General features: G+C 36.1%; 1 protein-coding gene across 7 annotated transcripts in view; it reads left to right on the top strand.

The window, feature by feature from the left end:
• The first annotated feature begins 2,562 nt into the window (after positions 1-2,562).
• Positions 2,563-12,731, top strand: part of ARHGAP15 (Rho GTPase activating protein 15) — a 706,829-nt gene continuing 696,660 nt past the window's right edge. For 2 of the 7 annotated variants that reach the window (XM_069577674.1, XM_069577675.1), the window contains exons 1-2: positions 2,904-3,047; positions 6,822-6,881. The gene's annotated coding sequence lies outside the window, so the exon portion shown is untranslated. Of the gene's footprint in view, positions 3,048-6,821; positions 6,882-12,731 lie in introns of all 7 variants that reach the window. The other 5 variants (XR_011254561.1, XM_069577672.1, XM_069577677.1 and 2 more) reach the window with 4 other exon arrangements.

Genomic DNA, 12,731 nt, shown 5'->3' with positions numbered 1-12,731 from the left:
CATCTTATATAAAAAATCATGCTTTGTCTCTGTTTGACACCTACTTATGCATGATGAAAAATAAACATTGAAAATTTCTATTTTCAAGTAGATGTTTGTGTTTATTTCCCATAAAGATACATTGGTGTTTTATATTTTTTTCGTATTCCAATATCATATAGTACCTATGTAAAAGGAATGGTCTATATCCCTTGTTCTACATTTCTGAGCCTGACTTAGACTTGCTGTTTAGTCACTAAGTGGTGTCCAACTCTTTCGCAACCCCAGGGACTACAGTCCACCAGGCTCCTCTGTCCATGTGATTTTCCAGGCAAGAAAACTGGAGTGGGTTGTTGTTTCCTTCTCCAGGGGATTTTCCTTACCAAGGGATCAAATCAATGTCTCCTGAACTTGCAGGCAGATTCTTTATCACTGAGTAACCAGGACTTGGACTTACAAAGGGTAAAATCAAGTAGGATATACTGAATATTTTTATGCTTCTTGGGAGGCAGCAGCATTCCCAGCTCATGCTAATATCTGCCTATCTTTACTATGTACAAAATATTTAAATCTATTTTTTTTCTTTTTCCTTTTTTCTTTTGAACTTTTTATTTTGTATTCAGGTATTGCCAATTAACAATGTTGTGATGGCTTCAGGTGGACAGAAAAGGGGCTCACCCATATATATACATGTATCCATTCTCCCCCAGATTCCCCTTCCCATCCAGGCTGCCACATAACATTGAGCAGAATTCCAAGTGCCATACAGTAGATCCTTGTTGGTTATCCATTTTAAATAGAGGATTGAATTCTATTGAATTCTATTTACTTTTTGTTGGAGGAGGTAGCTGGGTAACCTCCGCTTGAACCACAAACTGGGCCAAGGCAGTCAGCGGCTCCTCCCCTCCTCCTCTGACCTGGAATGTATGTTTCTCCCACTGTTCCCATAGTGGGAGCCATTTTTAAGGACAGAGCCTGAGAGAACAATGCGTTGTTGGGACTGCATGGACTATATGCTTAACTGAACCCAGTTAAGTCCTCTAGATAAAATTTTTTAAGATTATAGTGGTGGGCAAGTACAAAGATTTATTTGTAAATAAATAAATAAGGTGGTCTTACAGCCACCTAAGACGACCCTTGTATGTGAGTTCCCTTGCTTATTTAATCTGCCATCTACCAGACTGGTAGGTGGTGGTAGAGATGAAGAACCTGCCTATCAATGCAGGAGAAATAAAGGGATGCAGGTTTTATCCTTGGGTCAGGAAGATCCCCTGGAGGAGGGCATAACAATTCACTTCAATGTTCTTTTCTGGAGGATCTCATGGACAGAGGATCTTGGCAGGCGATAGCCCACTGGGTCGCAAAGTTGCCAAACTCAACTGAAGCTACTCAGCTCACACACACCATTCTAGATGGGTCTGTCTCTTTCTTCGTTCTTTTCTTGCTCTCAATGTATCGGGCCTACTTTCAGATTTCACCTGGGAAGCTTTTGAGTATACCAACCAATAATTTTATTCTGGGAGATAGATATTTTTATTTGCATATTGTATTATAGAGACAAATAACCTGAATTTCAGAGCATTTAAATGACTTGACCAAGGTTAAATAAACAGCAGTGTCAGAACTGAAGCCTGAAATCCGATTTCCTCACTTTCAGTATCATGTCGTTTCTATTTTCTCCACAACGTTGAGGAAAGTTGAGTACAAACTGTCAGGGCTCTAAAAACTTAAAAAGGTATATCCTGGAATGACAATTGACAGTAAGTTTTATGGTAGATCTGAAATATGATTTTAAAAATGAGAGTCCTAGAGAAATTAATTTGCAGGAACATGCCATGCTTATCTTGGGCCATAAATACCAAACATATTTTTAAAGATTTTCTTTATGTGTGCCAAACATTCCACATCACTGAGAACTATTACACAGATTTCTAGTCTAATTGGTTTTATGACAAGAGATTCTCATTTAATTTTCTCAGATATTTGGAAGAAAAGCTTTTCCTTTCGTGAAGATCCTACAAATCTCACAAAACCAGCCAAGCTTGGACATCCAGGAGCTTATTCTTAAAACTCCATGGTTCAATAAAAACACACACCCTTTAGCCATTCTGAGCTTCCCACTCCCACCCCAATGTGTCTTGGACTGGTTAAAGTTTGACATAGATGGGCACACAGCAGCATGCCAGAAATGATACCCCTTGAATCCTTTATTCTTTCTTTTTAAGTCAGGCCACACAAAAAGTCATTCAGCCAGATCAAAAGCTCCTCAGCAGATTTCAGAACTGCTTAGGAAACAGAGAAAGAACACACCAGAAAGAGAGCCACCACCAGAGCAAATGTCACGGCTGCTCTAGATGAGTGCCTCTCACCCCCCAGGTGACAGCAGGGCCCTGGGCTGTATTCTCCCAAGTTCTAATGCAGGCTGTCCGAAGCTGCATGAACTTAGTAACGGAACATCTCTGTTTGGGCCCCTCCATGAGTCACACAGAAGCACCATCTCTGTCACTGCCAGTGGCTTCCTGGCTTCCCAAGCCAATAAACAGAGCCTTCCGAAGGCATATAGACCTGTTCCAGCCCACTGAGGAGAGCAGGCTTTAGGCTTAAAGCCCTTGCTAGAAGGCAGAGAAAGAGGAAGTGTCCCCAAGGCTTAGCAGACTGCTCCTCCCCCTCCTAAAGTTTTAATTGCACATTTTGCCCCATTAAATCTGAACTGATGAAACCTTTACAACTGTGGGTTGTCTGAAAATTGAAAATCACCTTGGAAAACAACAATATCGTTGACTATAGAAGGCAATTTCTTCAAATCAAGTAATGATGTGATGTGTGTGGTTAACTGTATCTGCGCAGGAAGTGGTTTTATTTAAAAGTTTTTCCTGCTCACTCCACCCCGCCCCTCCACCGCCACGCCTTTTATTTTTTTCCTCCAGTACTGAAATTAAGCAGCATCCAACCTAGGCCTACTCTTACGACATGTGACTTGACTTGACTGTTTTTCGTTTTTGTTGAAAGAGTCATTAACAGTTAGAAGTTGATAAAAGTTTCAACAACAAGTCGGCACTGAGAGAAAGGTAAGTGAGTTCTACTTTGTATTAAACATGCAATTTAAACTTGAAAATATTTGGCAGAGTAGTCTATGCTTCAGTAGCAACATACAAACCTTTCCAACAAAATTGTAACATTTTCACTTGTGACTGAAACATCAATTTGTTTCCTTTGGTGTAGAGAAGAATATTGTTTTTTTAAATTTGCAATGGTTAGATTCTAAAGTTTTTAAAATATATTACACTAAGATTTTATAGGAAAATATTAAAAACAGAGTAAGGTAAACTTTTAGTTTCAAAGTGCTTCAAATACTAACTATGACAGAAAATATGAGACTTTGTATCTTTGCTTTATAAAAATGTGCATTCTTCATGATCTAGAGAATAAAGAGAAAAAGCCATTTTGTAAAAATAACAAATAGCATCTGAATCGCATGCAGCATGAAAGATAACCACTGTAAAGTATTGTATGAAAGTTAGCATGAGAAACCCTTGAAAAGGCGTGGTTTATTCAATCTGTAGTCTATTAAATGGCTATTAAAAAGCAGGAAGCTTTCAAAATGCAAAAGAAAGCTCTCTAACATGACATTCGATATTTTTCCCGTAAATTTTATTTAAGATATAGGGTGAAATGAGGGCAAGTTTCTATTTCATAAGTAAAACTCTGCATTTAAAAGAGAAGTCACAGATGACTTCACAGAGGATTACTTCTGGGAAACAGGCAAATTAGAAATATACTTCTGTTATTTAGGTAATTATATAATTTTCTTTCTTTGAGAGTTCCAAAACAATAACCTTAGAAATTAAAATAATTTGTTAATCATAAACTGAGAAGAACTTTTCTTTTATAGCGACTTCTTGCCTTTACAGAATGTCTTTGTGTGCTGTAACATATGCATGAAAATTATAGAAGTATTGCTAATCTCAGAGACAAATACCTAAAATAAATCTGACTGTAGATTTTCGAAAGAATTTTAATAAAAGCTCCAGATATGACACACTCTTCCATAATATCATTTTTATTGTACTGTTGGATGGGGGATATGATGGCCCCACAACACTATTTTTTTATGTTATTAAAAAATGGTTACAGGGTTGATAAGTGGCAACAATTTTCTTTTATTTTATTGTCTTCTATTGAAAGACTCATATAAATGATTTTTGATGTGGTCAATTTGGTAGGAAATTATTAGTTACACTAGTACACTTCATTTCAAGATCTCTTCAATTGTCAATACTGACGCTAGCTACTTGTTGACTATTAAAATGATCTTGGAAAAAACAGAGATTAGGACTTGATGTTCAACACATTTTTTTTTTGTTAGAGTATAAGAGAACCCTGCTAACATTTATTTGCTTTGATATTCAGATTAGCTTTTCAATTTGCTGCATTTCCTCACAATGGAAAGCCTTATTTAAATTTGTCTTCAATATTATGGTTCTGAACCTCTACATCTATAGAAGCTTTATAATTCAGATAGTTTTGGTTGATATGTTATTACTTTATTTCATTTTAATATAAAAGAGCATCACATGAATAAACATATATAATACTTACACGTTAGCAATAATGAATATCTACATAAGCATTTGGTACTGAAAAATTCCACTACAGTTTTTTAAAAGCCAAATTCTTTTTTAAATGATTGTTTCTTTCAGAAACTGTTAAATCAAAATGCAAATATTTTCTGGAGTATGTGTAAAATTAAGAATTAATTAAATGTATTTATTATGAAATTATAAAGAGCAACAAGTAGAGATGATAGACATGTAAACTAAGATGCTCTCATTTTGTAGAAACCAGTTATGTGTTATCTCTGGAATGTACAGATCAAATCTTAAGAGAGTAAATTACAAATGAGTTATTATAAGTTATTATTATGCACTTTAAGTGAATAAGAAAAAATTCTGATGAAATAAAAACAAGGCAGAGGATCTCATCTGGAAAGTCATTTTTTAAAGAAAAATATGCTCTTCCACTTGGGGCTATGATTCAGCAAAATTCTGAAAGGCTTGATATTCCTTCTTTTATTCTTTTTAAAAGCTCTATTCCAGAGTGGCCTATTCTGTCCCTAACTCAAGGTCAACCATCCTTGGTACCTAGAGAAACAGACCATACTTTTTATTTCTTTTTTCCTTCCCATCACACTCCCACTGTTGTTAAAAAATGTACACATCCTATTTTCCAGAAGTTAGGGCATCTGATGAAAAGAATCCATGCTCACAAGAGAAGACTCCAAAGCTTTGTTTCTTGTAACTTGTAATTCAGGACTCCCCTCCCTCCCAGTAGAATTTTAATAAGTTCTCTCAGCAGACAAGATCCAAGGGAACAGCTAAATATTGAGGACTTGGTCTCAAGTAAGGAGACTGATGCCATTACAAATAGTTTTGGGGAAATACTTGGGGGATAAAGAGTGTTTTGTTAACTATTCATCCTGTCTCTGGCAATTAAACCCAGAATATCCTGAGAATGTTGTACATGAAGGGTCCATCACAGAGATATCTCCATTTTGTTAAGATATACCTAAAGAAATATATATGTTTCTTGCAGTGGATGAAAAATAATTGTACTATATTTTCAAGGTATTTTGCTATTCTCATACAATTAGAAACTAACCTAACCCAGTATTTTACACATGTATTTTAAATATCATTTAATATCCTGAATACTTTGGGTACCATATTTTTTGTACTACAAGATAATGTTATATAACTAAATTATAAAATGTACTTATGATTATTCTAAATTTCAGCTTATAGTAGATAAAACACCTTTGTTTGCAAATGATAGAAAATAAGCTAAAATTACCCTAGGCAATAGAGGTAGGCACTGATTTGTATAACTGAAAATCCAAGAAGAGAAAAATCAGGCTGGACCCAGCAGCTCACACAGGATTACCGAGATCATTTTCTTCATTCCTTAGCTCTTGTTCTCACTTTTCTATAAGCACTCTCTGGCAGAAGCTCATACTAAATTGACCAGGAGGCTTCAGGTTTACATCTCACTCTTTCAGAAAGCTTTGTACAAAAGAACGTCTTTCCTCCAACACCACAGCAAAGATACCTCAGATTAAGATCTGACTGAATAAAAGCGGGTCACGTGACCATGCTGAGCTGCTCATTGCCTTTGAGACTTAGATACTCTGAGTGACCAGGCTTGGTTAACTGGCTCACTCTTGCACTGATGAGCCACCTTCCCCTGCAACACATGGAGTCTCAGCTGAAAAGAGGGGGCTACACACTGAGGAACTAAAATTCTTCCCTCAGAAGAAAGGGAACTTCATATCTTAGAGGTGAAAGCCATAGAAAACCATTACACAGCCACATAAGGTAACATTTAAAAGCATTACTTGGGATTTCCCTGCTGGTCCAATGGCCAAGATTCCTGGCTCCCAATGCAGCGGCCTCAGATTAGATCCCTAGTAAGGGAACTTGTGAAAGTGACTTCACTTTCACTTTTCACTTTCATGCATTGGAGAAGGAAATGGCACCCCACTCCAGTGTTCTTGCCTGGAGAATCCCAGGGACGGGGGAGCCTGATTGGGCCTGGTGGGCTGCCGTCTATGGGGTCGCACAGAGTTGGACACAACTGAAGTGACTTGGCAGTAAGGGAACTTGATCCTGCATGCTGCGACGAAGACCTGGCACAGCCAAATAAATAAATATTTAAATAAGAACAAAAGTGCTTCTTACTTAAACTTGCTAAGCTCTGCAGTCAGACAGAAACAATATCAGTTTAAAAGTAGGTCTAAATGAAGCAAATGTTTTAATTAAACTGAATTTTAAAATATTTTTCAACAGCCATTCCTATGTGCTTCCCAGGTGGCTCAGTGGAAATGAATCACCTTCAATGCAGGAGAGGTGGGTTCTGTCCCTGGGTAGGAAAGATCCTCTGGAAGGAAGCGATGGCAACCTACTCTAGTATTAGAGCTTGAAAAATCCCATGGACAAAGGAGCCTGGCGGGCCACGGTCCATGAGGTCCCAGAGTCAGACACAACTGAGCTACTGAGTACACACGCACTCCATGTATAAACCCTTGCCCCTCAATACTTACCTTCTAAAAGCTTATAATATAGCTGTTGTTGTTTACTTGCTTAGTCATCCCACTCTTGGCAACCCCATTGAGTGTAGCCCACCAAGCTCCTTTGATCATGGAATTTCCCAGGCAAGCATACTGGAGTGGGTAGGCATTTTCTTCTTCACAAAATCTAGTAAAATCATTATATTAATAATTATAATGGCAACAAAATTTATCAAGTACCATAAAAAGATATGAGATGTTCTATTAGGATTCAGAACTTCATCGAACATTTTTGTCTTCCTGTTATATGCCAGGCAATAAACTAGAGAATTTTGCACACATATCACTTACCATAGTCAGAAAAATCAGGACAAAATTTTTGAACAAATATGTGTACAGTAGTTCCCCCTTCTCCACAGTTTTGCTTTCCACAGTGTCCACAATCAACCACAGTCCAAAACTATTGAAGACAAACTTCCAGAAATAATCATCCATACATTTGAAATCGTTCACCTTTCTGAAGTAGCTTGAGGAAATCTCTCCCTGTCCTGCTCCTGCGAATCAGTCCGAAGTCTAGCGTTTCCTCGGTAACTCACTCCGCAGCCATCTTGCTTATCAGATCCATGCTCTCCTGGGTTTGAAGTTTCACGTTTGTTTTGGAGTCCCCCTTATTTCACTTAATACTGGCCCCATAGTGCGAGAGTAGTGCTGCTGACCTGGTTGTTTGGACATGCCAATGAAAAGCCCTGCGTGCTTCCCCTAAGTGAAAGGGTGTGAGAAAAAAAATATATATATGTCGAGGCTAAGATTTACAGTAGGGACGAACCTAAATCTTCTATTCATGAAATTGTGAAGAAGGAAAATAAAATCCTGTGTGCTTTGCTGTTGAACCTCAAATTGCAATAGTTATGACCACAGAGCATGGTAAGTGCTTACTTAAGATGAAAAAGACATTAAATTTGTACAGTAAAATAATTTGTGTGTGTGAGACCACTGTACACACAATTTTACAATATGTTGTTATAATTGTTCCATTTTATTAGTAGTTGTTAATTTTTTCCTGTGACTAATTAACTTAACTCTATCATAGGTTTGTATACTAAGAAAAAACATTGTCTGTATAGGATTTGGTACTGCCTGTAGTTTTGGGTATCCATTGTGGCTCTTGGAATGTATCCCCATGGATAACGGGGTGCTAATGTGGTAGTTTCCAGAGAAAGTTAGAACTGGGGAGATGAGAAACATTCTAAGGGAGAGGAAAGAAATGTGTCAAAGGACGAAAACATGGAGTAACAGAAATTTCCAAGGCAGAGTGAGTTGTCTCCTGCTGGTAGTGACAAGTATGCTAGTAAGAGGTTGGGGCAGACAGTTTGAGATTCTAATAGAGTGAACTTGCTGAGCAGATCATGACTGTATAGTATAGGTAACTAGAAGGTTGTTGAGCAGGGGAAATCCCTGATTGGATGGCCATAATTGCATCTGCATGGGCTATGTATCATCAGGATTTGTTTACTCCTTCCATAGGCCTTACTGTTGACGATATACTGTTTAGGTTGGTTTGGAGAAACGCTTGTCTTCTATGAAGAGAGGTTCTAATATAGGCTGTGCTTATAATGTTTTGTTTTTTTTTTCTATATTTTGGAACTTGATTGGTTGTTTTTAATTTTGAGAGTAAGTAACACAGTGAAATGGTTTGAAAACAAAACCTAAATATAAACATTTTAGTGAAAATCTTTATTTTCCTGCTTCTATATCCCTGTTTTTTCCCACCTTAACCCAACAAGTAACCACTTTCCATAGTTTTTTTTTAATCCTTTTATACTTTTTTTATGCAGAAGCATATATGTATATACACTCGTATGTGTGTAAATATCTTTATTACATTAAAGGTAGTATGCTATATATATCTCTTCACTTTTTTTCTTTCAGTAATATCTTGGAGCTATTTTAATTATAAAGATAATAAACTGTCTAATTCTCTCTCTCTTTGTTTATAGCTGTACTGTTTTCCACTGTGTGGATATATTGTACTTAATCTAACCAGTCTCTTTCTTAAAAGAGTCATGAGTGTTTTAATTTTTTTTTTTGCTGCTGCAAAGAATGCTTTAATATAATTGTGTACATTTGAAAATATATCTATGGAATGAATTCCCAGAAATACTGTGTTTTTATAAGCCAAGAGATAAAATGGTATTGATAGTTATTGCCAAACTGTCCTTCATGTTAGTTGTAAGTTTTCGAACTTCCGTCAGCACTTATTGAGAGTGCTGGTGGAGGCTCCGTAGCTTTTCTAGCAGATTGTGTTACCAAACATTTCAGGTTTTTCCAGTCTGCAGAAAACTGTGTCCTTATATAGTTTTATGTAATATTTCTGTTATTATGATTGAGATAAGCTTGTTTTTTAAAAGGTTAGCTGTCTTGTTTGATTTTTTCTTCTTTTTTTAATTAATAACAGAGTGTATCCTTTCTCAACTGTATAATTAAGGACCAAAATCTTAGTTAAGTTCAAGGCTAGAATGATATATTAAAGGAAGTAGGGAATTGAGGCTAGTGTATATAAAATATTCTTTTTATAAAGCTTGAGATAGGCAATAGGTAAAATGAGGATGAAATATGAATGTTTAAGTGAAGGGAAAGAGAAAAGAAATGAAAATAAAGAAAATATATATATATATATTCAGATATCCAACAAGGTCTCAGGGGATACAGTACAGATTGGTGTAATCACTAGCTCAAATAGATAAGTTAACCTGAAACAGAAGGAAGAGCACTTTAATGAGTGTGTACGTAGATGAATTGAATGTAGAGAAGATGAAGTGAGGAGAGGAAGTGGAAGGAACACTTTCTCCGTTGATTCTATCTTCACTGACGTGGTAGGAAAGCACATTTGATGAGAGAGAGTAGAGGATGCCAAAGAATAGGCAGACTATCTTATTTTTAAAAATCAGTCTTGTCAAAAACTGTGAATTTTAAAATTGATTTTTCTCTTTCGATGGGAATCAGCCCAATTCAATTCCATAAATAATTTTGAGCTCCAACTAAGTACAGTGTATTATGCTAAGGATACAAAGAGTCAGTGTGCTATCTAGCCAGTGAAAACTTCTTAGGTAGGTTAGTGTATAAACATAAGAATTTAAATATAAATTCATAAATTTAAAGTCAATGCCTTAGAAATATTACAGAACATGCTATTGTCAGAGACTCAGTGGTTGTGCTGTGCTGTTCTCAAATGCTCAGTCTTGCCCGCCTCATTGTGACTCCATACGCTATAGCCTACCAGGCTCCTTTATCCTTGGGATTCTTAAGAAGAAGAGTACTGAAGTGAGGTGCCATTTCCTCCTCCAGGGTAGCTTCTCAACCCAGGGATCCTACTGCTTCAGTTAAGTCTCCTATGTTAGCCAGAGGATTCCTTACCATTAGCACCACCTGGGAAGCCCAAAGTTTCATTTTGCTAAACTCGGTGGCTTATTTATATCTTTTTTCAGTCCTAGCTATTGTCTTCTTAGTTTATTTCTATGCAATATTATATATTGCCATGATTTTAAATGCTACCTATATTCTCATTAGCTCTCAAGACCAAGCCTTTTGTTTTTTAGCACTAAAGCTGTAAATGCTATTGCCTACCTATCATCTCCACTTGAATGTTTCAGGAGACAACAAAATGAGTATGTTCAAAAACTAAGCTCCTAATTGCTCCCCATCTGCCCCCAACCCAACCTGCCTCTTCCCTATTCTCATTTATCTCATTTAATGGCACCACCAACATTTACTATCTGTTCAGGATAGTAAATTAAGACTTATCCCCAATTTCATTCCTACGCTCATACTCCCTATCCCAAACCAACATCCAGTTAATCAGCAATAAGCAGAATCTGCAAAATATTGATTCACCTCCCATAATCTTGTTTACTTTTCTCAGTGATGGCTCTTAAAAAGGTATGTATATATATACACACACACACACAGAGTATTGAGTCTTTATTTTTTGTTTGCTTGTATACTGAGTGTTCCTCAAAACACCTGCTAAATGTATACAAAACATGGCATTTAGATGACATCACAATTTTAAATAGAACTGCACTTACTAACTCACTTTCTAGGTTCAAGTTAGAGATAAATCATGTGAAATATATGGATCAATGTTGATTTGAACATTTTGAATGAACTCGAAAAGGTTGAAGAAATAGGAGCTTGTAGAATGTTCCTGTCAGGTTTTCTGACCCTATAATTCTTTTGTTTGTTTGTTTTTGTTATATAATTAAATATCATTTAAATACTTTATCATGTAATCATTAAAATATAAATGTAATTTAGCATTTTCTTGCCCATCTGAAGGCAAAAAATCTGTCTCAAAAACATTGGTGAAGAAAAAGATACAGTATAAAAGAAATATATTAAATACACTGTTAATATGTTTTATGTACAATATTTTTCAAATTGTTTTTACTAGTTACATAAACCCATTTTTTAAATCTATTCGTGCATTTTTACATTTATAAATGTTGGTTGGGTATCGTGCTTTTATTTAACCGATTTTCTCTTAGGAGGAATGAATTAAACATTAAGCAAGGGGTAAATATATATCAAGATATCCCAAATTTAATCACTTCTTACCACCTCTACTGCTGTAGAGTTCTCCTGACTCATTTCCTTGATTCTACATTTCATGATAATCATTTTCTGAAGAGTAGCCAGAGTAACTTTCTTAAGACTTAAATCATACAACTCTCCAACTAAACCATTCCAGATGATTTTCTATTGTACTTTAATTCAGTCTTTTTTCCATGATTTTTCAGATGCTCTGCCTAATTACTCTGCTTTTGTTTGCTTAAATGGCATTTTGAATATGAGGAATCATTATTACATGTGAAGTCATTTAGTAACTATCTTTACCCAAAACTGAATGGTCTATGAAAACATTGACTTCTTCTGCCTCTTTACTACTGAATACAGAGAACCTGGAACAGTGGTAGGCATATAATAAATACTCAATAAATATTTGATTGTTGTTGTTGCTGCTGCTGCTAAGTTGCTTCAGTCGTGTCTGACTCTGTGCGACCCCAGAGATGGCAGCCCACCAAGCTCCCCCGTCCCTGGAATTCTCCAGGCAAGAACACTGGTATTTGATTAGTGAAAGAATAAATAATATGAAAGCTGAATGTGGGCTGTAGAGCCAGGGAAGGTTTTCTGGAGATTTCTGACTTCTGTTGGGTCTCACAAATAAGATAAACTTAGGAGAAAGGAAGCTAGAAACATATTTCAAACAATGACACCTTATGGATTCATTTTGAGTAACATAGCAGTGTTGAAGTTGGGATTGGAACATTGGATCCATTATATATTGTGGCACTTTTCTGAAACTCCAAATCAAATAACCCTCCATCTGAGAACATATTGAATAAACTGATAAAAAAACACCAACTACCTCTAAGCATTTAAATTTTAAGCTGTTTCTCTAAAACCATGGTGTTACATTGAATAATTTTACTTATTTTAGATTCATTTCCTAAACAATTAGAGAACTTTTTGTTCTAGTCTCTGCCGATATAATGACAAGCTTGGAGTCATAATGAGATTTCTTTTTAAAATAGCTGTAAAAGGTAGAATGCTCAGGAAGTTGAGTGCTGTGTCAAGGGAATTTTTTTTTAAATTAATCTTTCTGCTTCAGTTAAGTTCATATTATAACTTT

Source organism: Ovis canadensis, chromosome 2 (assembly GCF_042477335.2).
Source record: "Ovis canadensis isolate MfBH-ARS-UI-01 breed Bighorn chromosome 2, ARS-UI_OviCan_v2, whole genome shotgun sequence".
Lineage (NCBI taxonomy): Eukaryota > Metazoa > Chordata > Mammalia > Artiodactyla > Bovidae > Ovis > Ovis canadensis.
Note: the sequence above shows the minus strand (reverse complement) of the source record. Positions and strands in the feature narration are given on the sequence as shown.